Here is a 12,962-nt window from a genome sequence, read left to right as displayed (position 1 = left end):
ATTTCTTCACCTCAGGTATTATTTTAATCAGTATGACGGCACCAACATGGCCCTGCTTGTGCTTTACTTAGTAAAATGCTGCCAACAGGTGCTCTTTAGTTGCCTGTTTGCTGTGAACTGGCTATGTCACTGCAATCTAAGCAGGAACAGGGATCCAGCTGTCAGACACAGCCTGACTCCCCATAGAGAATTGTTTATCACCTCAGCTATCCTGATCATTGTGTATAAAACGCTGAACAAGCGCTACGTTTACAGGAAGTACTGACAGTACTTCCTCCACCGGACCCAGTGGTCATGTGATCACTGGATGTATGAAAGGAGCTAGATTTACTGCGTCATAGAAGACCTAGTCAGCTCCACTATGCAGCCAGGAGTCTGAACTTACCCTGTTACAGGGAAATCAGATAAGATCGGAAAAAGGAAATGTTGAAATAGCCCCACAGGTTGTTTATGACCTATGGGGGCGCTATGTGTGAAGTCCGAATCACTGTCACTTGTGTAAAAAATTACAGAAAGGTGACAGCATTTAAAATGTATTTTAGCGGTCCTTTGTAGTCACTACAAAAAATGTAACCGCTGCCCCCCCCCCCCCTTCGCTCCCCATATTAATTGATGGCAACAAAAACATAATAAAAAAGTGAGAATATTTGAAAAAGTGGGCTCCCATTATTATCAAAAAAGATGCAAAAAAATGTTGAATATCCAAAAGTACATGCATATACAAAATGCAGCTCTCCAAAACGTGTGAGGAAAATATCCTGTTCTGTGTGTATGGAATATTATGTCATGGGCAACACATTAGCAATTTACATGGGGCTATGTGTTGCCAATGATTATTTTTAAGGCTGCTTATAATCATTGTAGCCGCCTGTTCAGACGGGCGAGTATCGGGGAATGGGTGTTAGAACACACACACACACACACACACACACACACACACACACACACACACACACCTCACTGTATGCTAGCTCATAACACAGATACTTTTTATCCTATTAAATTTTACATAAAAAACTGGGCAAAATGTATCATCTTGGAGAAGTGTCAGGATTGTCTGGGTACTGTGGCTATACTGTGATCTGATGGCTATTTATACCACCCACATCCTGTTTCCTGTTTTATCTTGTCATGCATACAAACCTCAGCTTGTTAGCATGATTTCTGTTGGAAAAATGTATGATGCCTGTTATTTCCTTTCTATTACTATATCCCCATTTTATTGGGGAAAAATATTCAAGAGCAATTTAGGCTTAGGCTGTGTTGCAACATTTTGGAGCCCTGCTGACTGCATACAACTCAATGTATTGCTTTGGACTGTAGCGTCAATCATTAGCGCTGGAATAAGTCGTAGGGTAGGACTAGCGGTAATGTTTGTGCCCCTAACCACTGTTATTACATCTTGTGTTGCAGGTACGCCTTAGAGGGTGAAAAACCTCTGAATTCTGCAAGCACAATATGAATTGTGAGTATGAGACTCCAATGCCTTCAGGTGCTTGAAGTAATGCAGGTAAAATGTCTTGGTACTAATATTCTTACCCATAGTCATTTCTGCTAATGTCTTTGACACATTAGTCCAGACATGTAGCAAGAAAAGGAGCAATTCTTATGTCTGCCAAGGCTGTGAAGTCCATAAGCCAGAATTCTGACTTAAAGGGGTTGTCCAGTGCTTTTACATTGATGTCCTAGCCCTAGCATTGACTGGCCGGTCAGTCAATGCTAACACCCGGCAGCCCTGCTGATCAGCTGTTCTCGGGGTCGGTGGCGGAAAGAAATGCTCAGTTCTGGAGCTACCTTCTTTGTCTTCTGATAGCGGCCTTGGCCGGGTACTGCGCATCCGCCCCTATTGATTTGAATTGGAGAAAGATATCAGAAGACGGGACATCTCCGGAACTGAGCGTTTCCTGCTGCTTCAGGAACCATTACCAGCTGATCGGTGGGTGTCTGACCCCGGCAAATCAGACATTGATGACCTATCCTAAGGATAGGTCATTAGTGTGAAAGTAGTGAACAACCCCTTTAAGCTCCTTTTTATAAATTACCTGCGTATAATGATCAGCTCAAACTAGAGTTGGTGCGAATTGATTGCACAACCCAGTTCATCGTCCATGTCTGTATTCTGTGGAAATGGATGGGAGCCCTGAGAAATGCCTTGTTACTAGACTGCATCCGCGGCTCTTCTTTCGATTAGTCGGCCTGACAAAACAGAAGAGCTGCGGATGCTGTCAGGTAAGGCTGGTTTCACATCAGCGTTTTTTTTGCCGCACTGCCAGATCCGGCACAAGTACAGTACAGTTCACAGACAGTGCGGAAGCCCCGGTCACATGCTGTCACATGACCGCATGTGCCCGGAGCTTGCCAGTGAACTGTATTGAACTGTAATACACTTAGGCCGGATCTGGCAGTGCGGCAGGAAAATGCTGATGTGAAACCAGCGTAAGAGACACTTCTCAATGTTACTGGCTACTGAACACTCTTGTGGCCCATGAACCCAGTCATGCAAATTGATTCACCCCAACTCAAGTGCAATGAAAGTAAATATGCAACAGACTATGCATTTCACTCACTAACTATACTACATTGTTCATTATATTAAAGGATTTTTAGTGATTTTTAAAAGTGACCACTTCATTAGGAGTCGCTCTATGTATGCACCTCCACATGCCGAGAATGGGCTGTGCATAGCCTGCTCTCCACCTCCACATTTGTCCATCGGACTGCTAGAGGTCAGCGTACAGCACTTTGCAGAATAGCTATAAGATAATTTATTAAAAGCTTTGATATTTTAACTTTTCAACTGGAGTGAATGTTAGTACATTTCTACTGTTTACAGCTCCTCAGCCCCGCTTTCTGGTGGTATTCTCATGGTATGTTAATGACAAAAATATGTATAATACATGGTTGACTATTATTTCTTAGCCGGTATCACTTGTGGAAAACGTTACATTTCATAATCCCCAATGCCTATATGTTTCTTTAAGCGTCTTTAAAGGGAACCCGTCAGCACTTTGACATATGGCAGTAGTGGTACAGCTGTGTTGACACTTGTCCCTTAATAAAAATGAGATTGGATGTGCCATTAATGAGAAATCTAGCAAAACCATATGCTAATCAGACTGGAAGTGCACTGTGGGTGTGTCAGTTCATTTGTACAGCTTCTTATAAGGCACTGGACACCCCCCAGAGCACTTCAAGATTGATTTGCATATTGTTTCTACTTTAGATTTTTTTTTTTTCATCATTGCCTCCTCGAAAGGTATCATTTTCATTAGAGACCAGCACTTACATAGGCATAGCACTCCATATGTAAAATTGTAGGACAGATTCCATTAAACAAAAAAGATTCAGGTAATGAAGGGGGCAAAATCCCCATTCCTGCTATTTACCATACTATCTGCAGCATCCCCCATTTTTCATATCCAGCATAGGAACAGTAGCAGCTGCAGACCGCAACCCTCAGCTGTCTCCTGGTTATTAAAAAGACAGGGGATCCCACACTTTTTTTTTTTTTTTCTTTTTCTTTTTAATTTTAATTATTTGATTCATTTTTAAAAACAAAAAAAATGACGTTGGGTCCCCCTATTTTTCTAAAACCACCAGCAGACAACTGGGGGCTAATATTACTAAAGTAGGAAAGCCCATCGTTATTTGTCCTTTTCCAGCTTAACAATAGCAGCCCACAGCCACTCCAGAAGTGGCACATCTAGTACTGGCGCTGGACCAGGCTCATCCAGATTGCCCTGGTGCAGTAACAATCGAGGTAATAAGAAGTTAATGCTAGACCTTAGCAGCCACTAAGTCCTTAGTTTAGTGATGGCAGGCGTCTGAGATCCTGCCCCACCATTAATCTGTAAGGGAAAGTAAATAAACACGAACACCGAAAAATCCTTGATTTGAAATAAGACAAAAAAGCCACCCTCTTTCACCACTTTATTAACCCCTAAACACCTCTGCAGGTCCGACGTAATCCACACTAGGTCCCATGGCGATTCAGCTCTGCCGCATCCCTGTCCTGTCACAGCAGCACCTTAGAGCATGACTGCCCGCTGACAGCAGACAGACACTCGATGAGAATGAACTCGGGTGAACCTCTGACGTCAGTGCCACAACACAGGCAGTAGTGGGATCCCGCAGCTGTGACGTCAAAGGTTTAATCGAGTTAATTCTCATCTCGCGGCTCTGTCTCTGTCACAGCCTGATTTGCGGTAACAGGTGAAGGACTCCAGGTGTGACCGGAAATCACCTGAGTGACTGCACCGCTGATCGCGCGACTCACTTCAGTTGCTGTGTGGAGCTCACAGCGGGCAGTCTTGTTCTTTGGCGCTCGCTGTGAGTGTCAGATGTAGCAATGCTGGAAGCGTCGTGGGACCTTGTGTGGATTCCTTCGGGCCTGGAGGGGTGTTTGGGGTGTAAATAAAGTCCAATTGAATATATCAGCTCACCGTGTAAGGCTCAGTCCTGGTTTCGTCCTGGAGCACGGACAGGCACTGCCACAGCCCTGTAAATCATGAGAGAAGGGTGAGTGTTTTTCACCTGAAACGTGTAGTGCTGGTCATGCCATTCGTTGTGTCTGCATAATGAAATAAAGATCTTGGTTTTCCCTGCCTGAAGAGCTGGACATCCTTTCTTCTCTCATGTAAATAAAGTGGTGAAAGGGTGGCCTTTTTGTCTTTCAAATAAAGGATTTTTCCGTGTTCCTGTTTATTTACGTTCACTTACAGATTAGTGATGAGGGGGTGTCTCATAGATGCTTGCCATCACAAACCTTGGACTTGGTGTCTGCTGTGGGCTGCCATTAACTCCTTATTACCCCAATTTGCCACTGCACCAGGGCAATCGGGATGAACCGGGTAAAGTCCCGGGACACTCACATTTAATAGATGCAGCAATTCCGGGCGGCTGCTGGCTGATATTTTTAGCCTGGGGGGGGGGGTGTATCCAAAAACGTTGGTCTGTACTGTACGATATAGACCCGCCCGGTGGCTGTGATTGGTTGCAGTCTCACCTCATTTATTTTAATGGGTAGAAAATGTTCACAAAAGGCACTGAAGACGTGATATACTTTGCTGGGGAAGCAAAACGCATGCATTTTGTCAATGACAGTGCAGCTTGAAACACAACCAAAATGGAAAAAAAAATGCAATGCGCGCACTTGTTGGTTTTATACATTTACAGGAAGAAGGAATGGTTCAATGTAATAGAATGTTCTAAAAAAAAAAAAAAATTGCTTGATCGCATAAACGCACATGTTAAATAATATTTTTTGAAAGTTCACCTTTCTTTCATTCTCATTTCCTAAGTGTTTTGAGACCTGTAGCAAATTGTTTTCTACACAAGCTTCTTGTTGTGTCTTCAACGTGCAGAGTTCTTATGAAACGAGGTCAAATGAAAGGAAGTTCATGAGCGCGCGTCTGTGACCCAACCCTGATCAATGCAAAACATGCGTACTACTACAGCAATGAATAGAGAAACATGAAGCAATGTGCACAATCATGAACATAGTGAATCTACTGCTGCCGGAAGGAAAAGGAGGAGCTGTTGTAATGACTACAGCATTTCACAACTGCTCCTCTCTTCCAGTATACACATGCCACAAATGACGATGGGTAAAGCAGCAGTGGGAATTCTCTGCAGCCTCTCTGCCCTAGTAACCAATTGTTCCCGCATGGAACAGGAGCAATCTAGGTGGCAGAAGTGAACTAGGGATTTCTGATCAATTCACATGGTAATAAAGGTTTGAATGTAAGCATGGATCTTGTAAAAACAAAAAAAAAAAAAAAAAAATATTTTTCATTTCTTATGGGCAAGTGTCAAGTACACTTTCACATTTTTAAATCGCAATTGTGCTAGTAACTATATGTAAAGCGTTTATAAAGTCTAGAAAAGCCATTCTGCCATATGTTCAAGCTGTGATAGAAGCGTACTATGTGAATTGTGATATGTAGGCCTTCTCTATGAAAACTGGGAAAGTAAGCAAATCAAATCCTACCTATGGTGCAGTGCGGAGTTGCTGTGTGGAACCATGTACTTTTTTATGTTTGCTTGTTTTGATATGTAAAGTTGGGTCACTTATTAATAATAATAATAATATAATTTTATTATAGCGCCATCTATTCCATGGCGCTTTACATGTGAAAGGGGTATACATAATAGGGACAAGTACAATAATCATAAACAATACAAGGCACAGACTGGTACATGAGGATAGAGGTCCCTGCCCGCGAGGGCTCAGTCTATAAGGGATGGGTGAGTATACAGTAGGTTAGGGTAGAGCTGATTGTGCGGTGCTGTATCAGACTGAGGGTTACGGCAAGTTGTAGGCTTGTCGGAAGAGGTGGGTCTTCAGGTTCCTTTTTGAAGCTTGTCAAGGTAGGCGAGAGTCTGATATGTTGTAGCAGAGCATTCCAGAGTATGGGGCAGGCACGGGAGAAATCTTGGATGCGATGGTGGGAAGAGGAGATGAGAGGAGCGTAGAGAAGGAGATCTTATGAGGATCGACGGTTACGTGCAGGTAAATACTGGGAGACTAGGTCACAGATGTAGGGAGGAGACAGGTTGTGGATGGCTTTGTAGGTCATGGTTAGAGTTTTGCACTGGAGTCGTTGGGCAATGGGAATCAAGTGAAGGAATTGGCGGAGAGGTCGGGGAGTAGCGAGGGGACAGGTGGATTAGTCAGGCAGCATAGTTTAGAATAGGTTATAGGGGTGCGAGACTGTTAGAAGGGAGGCCACAGAGCAGGAGGTTGCAATAATCCAGGCGGGAGATAATAAGGGCATGTACTAGGGTTTTTGCAGCTTCTTGGGAAAAATGTACGAATCCGGGAAATATTTTGAGTTGGAGGCGGCAGGAGGTGAAGAGGGCTTGGATGTGTGGCCTGAAAGAGAGATCAGAGTCTAGAGTAAGGGCCGTTTCACACATCTGGCTTTTCGCTGAATTGACGAATACTGCGCACTCCAGTACTGTGTGATACAGTACAATGGCAGCGCAACAAGCTCCGGTCACATGCTGTCATGTGACCCGGAAGTTGCCACGCTGCCATTGTGCTGTATACACTACTGGAGTGCGCCGTATATGGCAATCCGGCGAAAAGCCGGGTGTGTGAAACGGCCTTTATTCCCAGGCAGCGAGCACGTGGGACTGGGGAAAGTGAGCAGCCATTGACATTTATGGATATGTCAGGTGGGGGGATTGAGTGAGGAGGAGGAAATACAATGAATTCCGTTTTGTCCATGTCCAGTTTTAGGAATTGAGCAGAGAAAAAGGATGAAATAGCAGACAGACATTGTGGGATTCTGGTTAGTAGGAAGGTGATGTCAGGTCCAGAGAGGTAGATCTGAGTATCATCAGCGTAGAGATGATACTGAAAGACATGGGACTCGATGTGCTGTCCCAGGCCGAAGGTGTAGATGGTAAAACAGCATGGGTCCAAGAACTGAACCTTGGGGGACCCCGACAGATAGGGGGCGAGATGAGGAAGTGGAGTGAGAGTGGGAGACGCTGAAAGTTCGGTCGGTTAGGTATGAGGAGATCCAAGATAGCGCCAAGTCTGTGATGCCCAGAGATGAGAGAATTTGTAGTAGAAGGGAATGGTCTACTGTTCTCACAGCTTATTAACACAAGCAACATGCAATTTCTCAGACGAAAAAGCTTCTAATTATAAAACAATTTATCTTTATTATAAAAAATGACATACATTGTACAAACACTATATCATTAAGAAAAAGGACAGATAGTTATACACTTACTGATATAGCTAAAACTACTTATACACATAAAAAGGTACCCCTTTACAATTTCCCTAGTTCCTGTTCAGACCTAGGCTTTGCTACATGAATGTCTGAAACATAGGAAACCTAGAATTTATCAAATTTCCTATCAGTCCACAGTCAGCAGTCACAGGTCTCGATCTTAGCAGTATGAGAAAACTGTCCCTGTGTATCAGATTTCAGTAAGGGTACCAAAGTATAAATTGTGAAGTACACCATATGTTAGGGTGGCAACTAGCACATTTATGTCGCCGCTCGACCCGATGCGTGTCTCCTCCCCACAGGAGGTTCATCAGGGGTCATATATACATATAGAATGGAGTATGGTGCAAAATAACACTGGTACAGAAACCTCTGGATCTGTCTGTGCTTGGCAGACCAGTTACAATGATAATGTAAATCACACACATATACAGGTCCCACATAAGGTGACTAAGGGTACCTTCACACTTAGCGATGCAGCAGCGATCCGACCAGCGATCTGACCTGGTCAGGATCGCTGCTGCATCGCTACATGGTCGCTGGTGAGCTGTCAAACAGGCAGATCTCACCAGCGACCAGTGAACAGCCCCCAGCCAGCAGCGACGTGCAAGCGACGCTGCGCTTGCACGGAGCCGCCGTCTGGAAGCTGCGGAGACTGGTAACTAAGGTAAACATCGGGTATGGTTACCCGATGTTTACATTAGTTACCAGTGTGAGCAGGGAGCCGCGCACACTGAGCGCTGGCTCCTTGCTCTCCTAGCTACAGTACACATCGGGTTAATTAACCCGATGTGTAATGCAGCTACATGTGCAGAGAGCAGGGAGCCGCGCACACTGCTTAGCGCTGGCTCCTTGCTCTCCTAGCTGCTGTACACATCGGGTTAATTAACCCGATGTGTACAGCAGCTACATGTGCAGAGAGCCGGAGCCGGCAGCACAGGCAGCGTGAGAGCTGCAGAGGCTGGTAACTAAGGTAAATATCGGGTAACCACCTTGGTTACCCGATGTTTATCTTGGATACAGCTTACCTCAGCTGCCAGACGCCGGCTCCTGCTCCCTGCTCGCTTCATTTGTCGCTCTCTTGCTGTCACACACAGCGATCTGTGTGTCACAGCAGGAGAGCGGCTTTGAAGAAAACGAACCAGGGCTGTGTGTAACGAGCAGCGATCTCGCAGCAGGGGCTAGATCGCTGCTCAGTGTCACACACAGCGAGATCGCTAATAAGGTCACTGCTGCGTCACAAAAAGCGTGACTCAGCAGCGATCTCGGCAGTGAGCTCGCTATGTGTGAAGCACCCCTTAGACCTATAACGGTCTAGATCTATCACCTATAGAAGAGTTAAGAAAAATTGATTGCATAGCAAGTGGCTGAGACTTGTGATAATCTCCACATCACCCTCTGAAGAATGTAGGATTCAGCGTGTTTCCACCAGTATCTGGATCCCTTATATATCCTAGGACAAGCTGGTGCTTCAGGATACTGTGATACTGTAGATAAAACCCATGGTCAGCGGGGAGTCTGTTAGCATGATAATCAGCTGTCCTCATAAAGCAGCTATGTGATTGCACAGTCAGGATTGTCTACCCTTAAGGCCACGTCTCACTAAGCAACATCGCTAGCAACATCGCTGCTGAGGCACGACTTTTGTGGCGTAGCAGCGATGTTGCTAGCGATGTGGCTGTGTGTGACATCCATCAACAACCTGTCTCCTGCTGTGAAGTTGTTGGTTGTTGCTGAATGTCCTGGACCATTTTTTAGTTGTTGCTCTCCCGCTGTGAAGCACACATCGCTGTGTGTGACGGCGAGAGAGCAACAACTGAATGTGCAGGGAGCCGGCGTCTGCGGATGCTGGTAACCAATGTAAATATCGGGTAACCAAGAAGCCCTTTCCTTGGTTACCCGATATTTACTTTCGTTACAAGCAACCGCCGCTCTCACGCTGCCAGTGCCGGCTCCCTGCACACATAGCCAGACTACACATTGGGTAATTAACCCGATGTGTACTGTGGCTAGGAGTGCAGGGAGCCAGTGCTAAGCGGGGTGCGCTGGTAACCAAGGTAAATATCGGGTTGGTTACCCGATATTTACCTTAGTTACCAAGCGCAGCATCACTTCCACGCGTCGCTGGGGGCTGGTCACTGGTTGCTGGTGAGATCTGCCTGTGTGACAGCTCACCAGCAACCCGTGTAGCGACGCTCCAGCGAACACTGCCAGGTCAGGTTCCTGGTGGGATCGCTGGAGCGTCGCTTAGTGTGACGGTACCTTTAAAGAACGGTTGTCTGAGATTCTATTAATGAAATGAACTTTGAAGTACTATATCTCGTTACCACCCCTTCAAAGGATATACATTAGGAACCTCTTATGGGGTTTTATCTACAGTATCCTGAAGCACCAGCTTGACCTAGGATATATAAGGGATCCAGATACTGGTGGAAACACGCTGAATCCTACATTCTTCAGAGGGTGATGTGGAGATTATCACAAGTCTCAGTCACTTGCTATGGAATCAATTTTTCTTAACTCTCCTATAGGTGATAGATCTAGACAGTTATAGGTCTAAGGCTATGTGCGCACGTTGCGTACAGTTCACTGCAGAAATTTCTGCAGCGATCTGAAGAGCACATGTGCGCTTTAAATCGCTGCAGAAATGTCCGTAGTGAAGCCGATTCCATGCGCTCTGCCTGCAGCTCCTCCCATAGACAGAGCAGGAGCTGCCGGCAAAGCGCACGGAAGAAGTGACATGTCACTTCTTTTTACGCAGCGCTTCGGCAGTAGCCGAAGCGCTGCGCTCTAAAACGCCACGTGCGCACGGCCCCTGCACAATCTCCATAGACTGTGCAGGGGACGCAGGACGCATGCAGTTACGCTGCGCTACAAAGCGCAGCGTAACTGCATGTATTTACGCAACGTGCGCACATAGCCTTAGTCACCTTTTTTTGGATCTGTATATGTGTCTGAATTACATTATCATTGTAACTGGTCTGCCAAGCACAGACAGATCCAGAGGTTTCTGTACCAGTGTTATTTTGCACCATACTTCATTCTATATGTATATATGACCCCTGATGAACCTCCTGTGGGGAGGAGAAACGCGTCGGGTCGAGCGGGGACATAAATGTGCTAGTTGCCACCCTAACATATGGTGTACTTCACAATTTATACTTTGGTACCCTTACTGAAATCTGATACACAGGGACAGTTTTCTCATACTGCTAAGACCGAGACCTGTGACTGCTGACTGTGGACTGATAGGAAATTTGGTAAATTCTAGGTTTCCTATGTTACAGACATTCATGTGTAACAAAGCCTAGGTCTGAACAGGATCTAGGGAAATTGTAAAGGGGTAGCTTTTTATGTGTATATGTAGTTTTGGCTATATCAGTAAGTGTATAAGTATCTGTCCTTTTTCTTATTGATATAGTGTTGGTATAATGTGTGTCATTTTTTGTAATGAAGATAAATTGTTTTATAATTAGAAGCTTTTTCGTCTGTGAGGAATAGTCCACTGTGTCAAAGGCAGAGGACAGGTCCAGGAGGACTGAGTAGTGTCGCTTGGCTTTTGCAGTTAGTAGGTTGTTAGTGACTTGGGTTAGGGCAGTTTCAGTGGAATGAATGGGGAATAAATCAGTTATTAGCACTTCTGCACTTTCCCACTGTATGCCAGTGAGGATTATCAGTGTAACATGCACAATATTCTCTAACATGAATGCCTGTTGGAGAAACCTGATCTTGTAAATCTGATCTGCTTGTACGTGATCTGCTTCATTGCCTTTAATCTAGACAGTGAGAACATACAAATCTGGTGGAAACCTTTTAGGGACCACGATGAGTGTTAGTAGCGTTTTGGAGGCAGCGTGTTTTCACGGTGTCCAAAACGCTGCATTGTTCAGTACCAGCACAATGGATGGGATTATTAGAAATCTCCTGCCCACAGCTCTTCTTTTTAACTCTGCGTAAACTGACTTGCGGTGTGGGTTTCCTATCCTCATCATGTCCATTTTTCGTATGGAGACACTTGAGTCTCCATGAGAGAACACAATGCACAAAGTGACAAATATGCTGTATCCACAACGCCTTGTAACCCTAATCATGGGGACGTTCCCTCTATAAGGCTATGTTCACATGTAGCATTTGTTATTTCCACCAAAAGCTGCTTTGTCAGTAACGATGCTGTGCTTTAATAGTTTTATTTGCAGAAAGCTCAGTTGCTTCCTATGGATGATAAAATGCTGAAAGAACTGACATGCTGCAGAATTCAATAGCAAAGTATTTTTCCAATTATCAGGGGAAAAAAAGCACATGCATGGGATTTCTGAAATCTGATTGCTTGTGCAGCATTTAATTTACATAAAAAGGTGCATGTGAACATAGCCTAGATCTGAGGCACTTCATCATAAAAGTGGCTCCCCTCCCTCCCTCCCGTACCTTCATATATTTGGTATTTCAGATGAACACTTTGGGCCTGGTTCATTAATGCTTTAGCACATACCATGCTTTGAAAAGAAGCATACTTTTAGCATGTTCTTGTCATTTTTCACCCTAACAAAGTGGCTGTAGCTGGGGTGAGATGGGCGTTGAGGCTGTCAAATTCTCGACAGGCTGAGGCATTCACTACCCCACAAATCTTACTCCACCAGGGACTATAGTGGATTTGTGGCCCGGTGCCATGTACTGTCCAGAGCTCCTGATTCATGAAGAGACGTGTCCGACTCCAGCACATCTCCGTGAACAACACCGCTCTTGGTGTATCAGGCCTTTTATATTTAAACCTTGTCATACTTTGAAGTTACATTCCTTTTTTGTCCTGAGGTGTTAATTGCCGTTTTTGGCACCAAATTCATCAGAATCGCACACGCGATTCATGAGTTTGGCGCAAAGTTAAAAATGGATTTCCATCTTGACTTTAACTGTTTTTGCAACTTTTGGCACCAAAACGTTGCAAAACTTGGGCACAAATAAATTGTGTATTCAAAAATACACCAAGGAGGACTGGAGTAAAGTTGTGCCAATTTTGCAATTTATTATTATTTTTTTTTTATTTATTAAATTGTAGTTGGATCAGTTAAAACATCCGGAATTGCTGGAGTCCGCCCTCAAAGTGGGAAACAAAAAAAACCCCCACAATAAACAAAACAGATGAGCACATATAAAATAGACTTCAGAAAAAGAGAATACATTTTGAATTCAAACAATACATTTGAAATACTATGTCCC

At 44.6% G+C, this 12,962-nt stretch overlaps 1 protein-coding gene across 3 annotated transcripts in view; it reads left to right on the top strand.

The window, feature by feature from the left end:
* The window catches only part of TASOR2 (transcription activation suppressor family member 2), a 135,026-nt gene that overhangs the window by 15,482 nt on the left and 106,582 nt on the right, over window positions 1–12,962 (top strand). For 2 of the 3 annotated variants that reach the window (XM_075345340.1, XM_075345338.1), the window contains exon 2: window positions 1,414–1,510. The gene's annotated coding sequence lies outside the window, so the exon portion shown is untranslated. The remainder of the gene's footprint in view (window positions 1–1,413; window positions 1,511–12,962) is intronic. The other variant, XM_075345339.1, reaches the window with a different exon arrangement.

Source organism: Anomaloglossus baeobatrachus, chromosome 4, assembly GCF_048569485.1.
Source record: "Anomaloglossus baeobatrachus isolate aAnoBae1 chromosome 4, aAnoBae1.hap1, whole genome shotgun sequence".
NCBI lineage: Eukaryota > Metazoa > Chordata > Amphibia > Anura > Aromobatidae > Anomaloglossus > Anomaloglossus baeobatrachus.
This window is presented reverse-complemented; position numbering and strand designations above follow the sequence as displayed.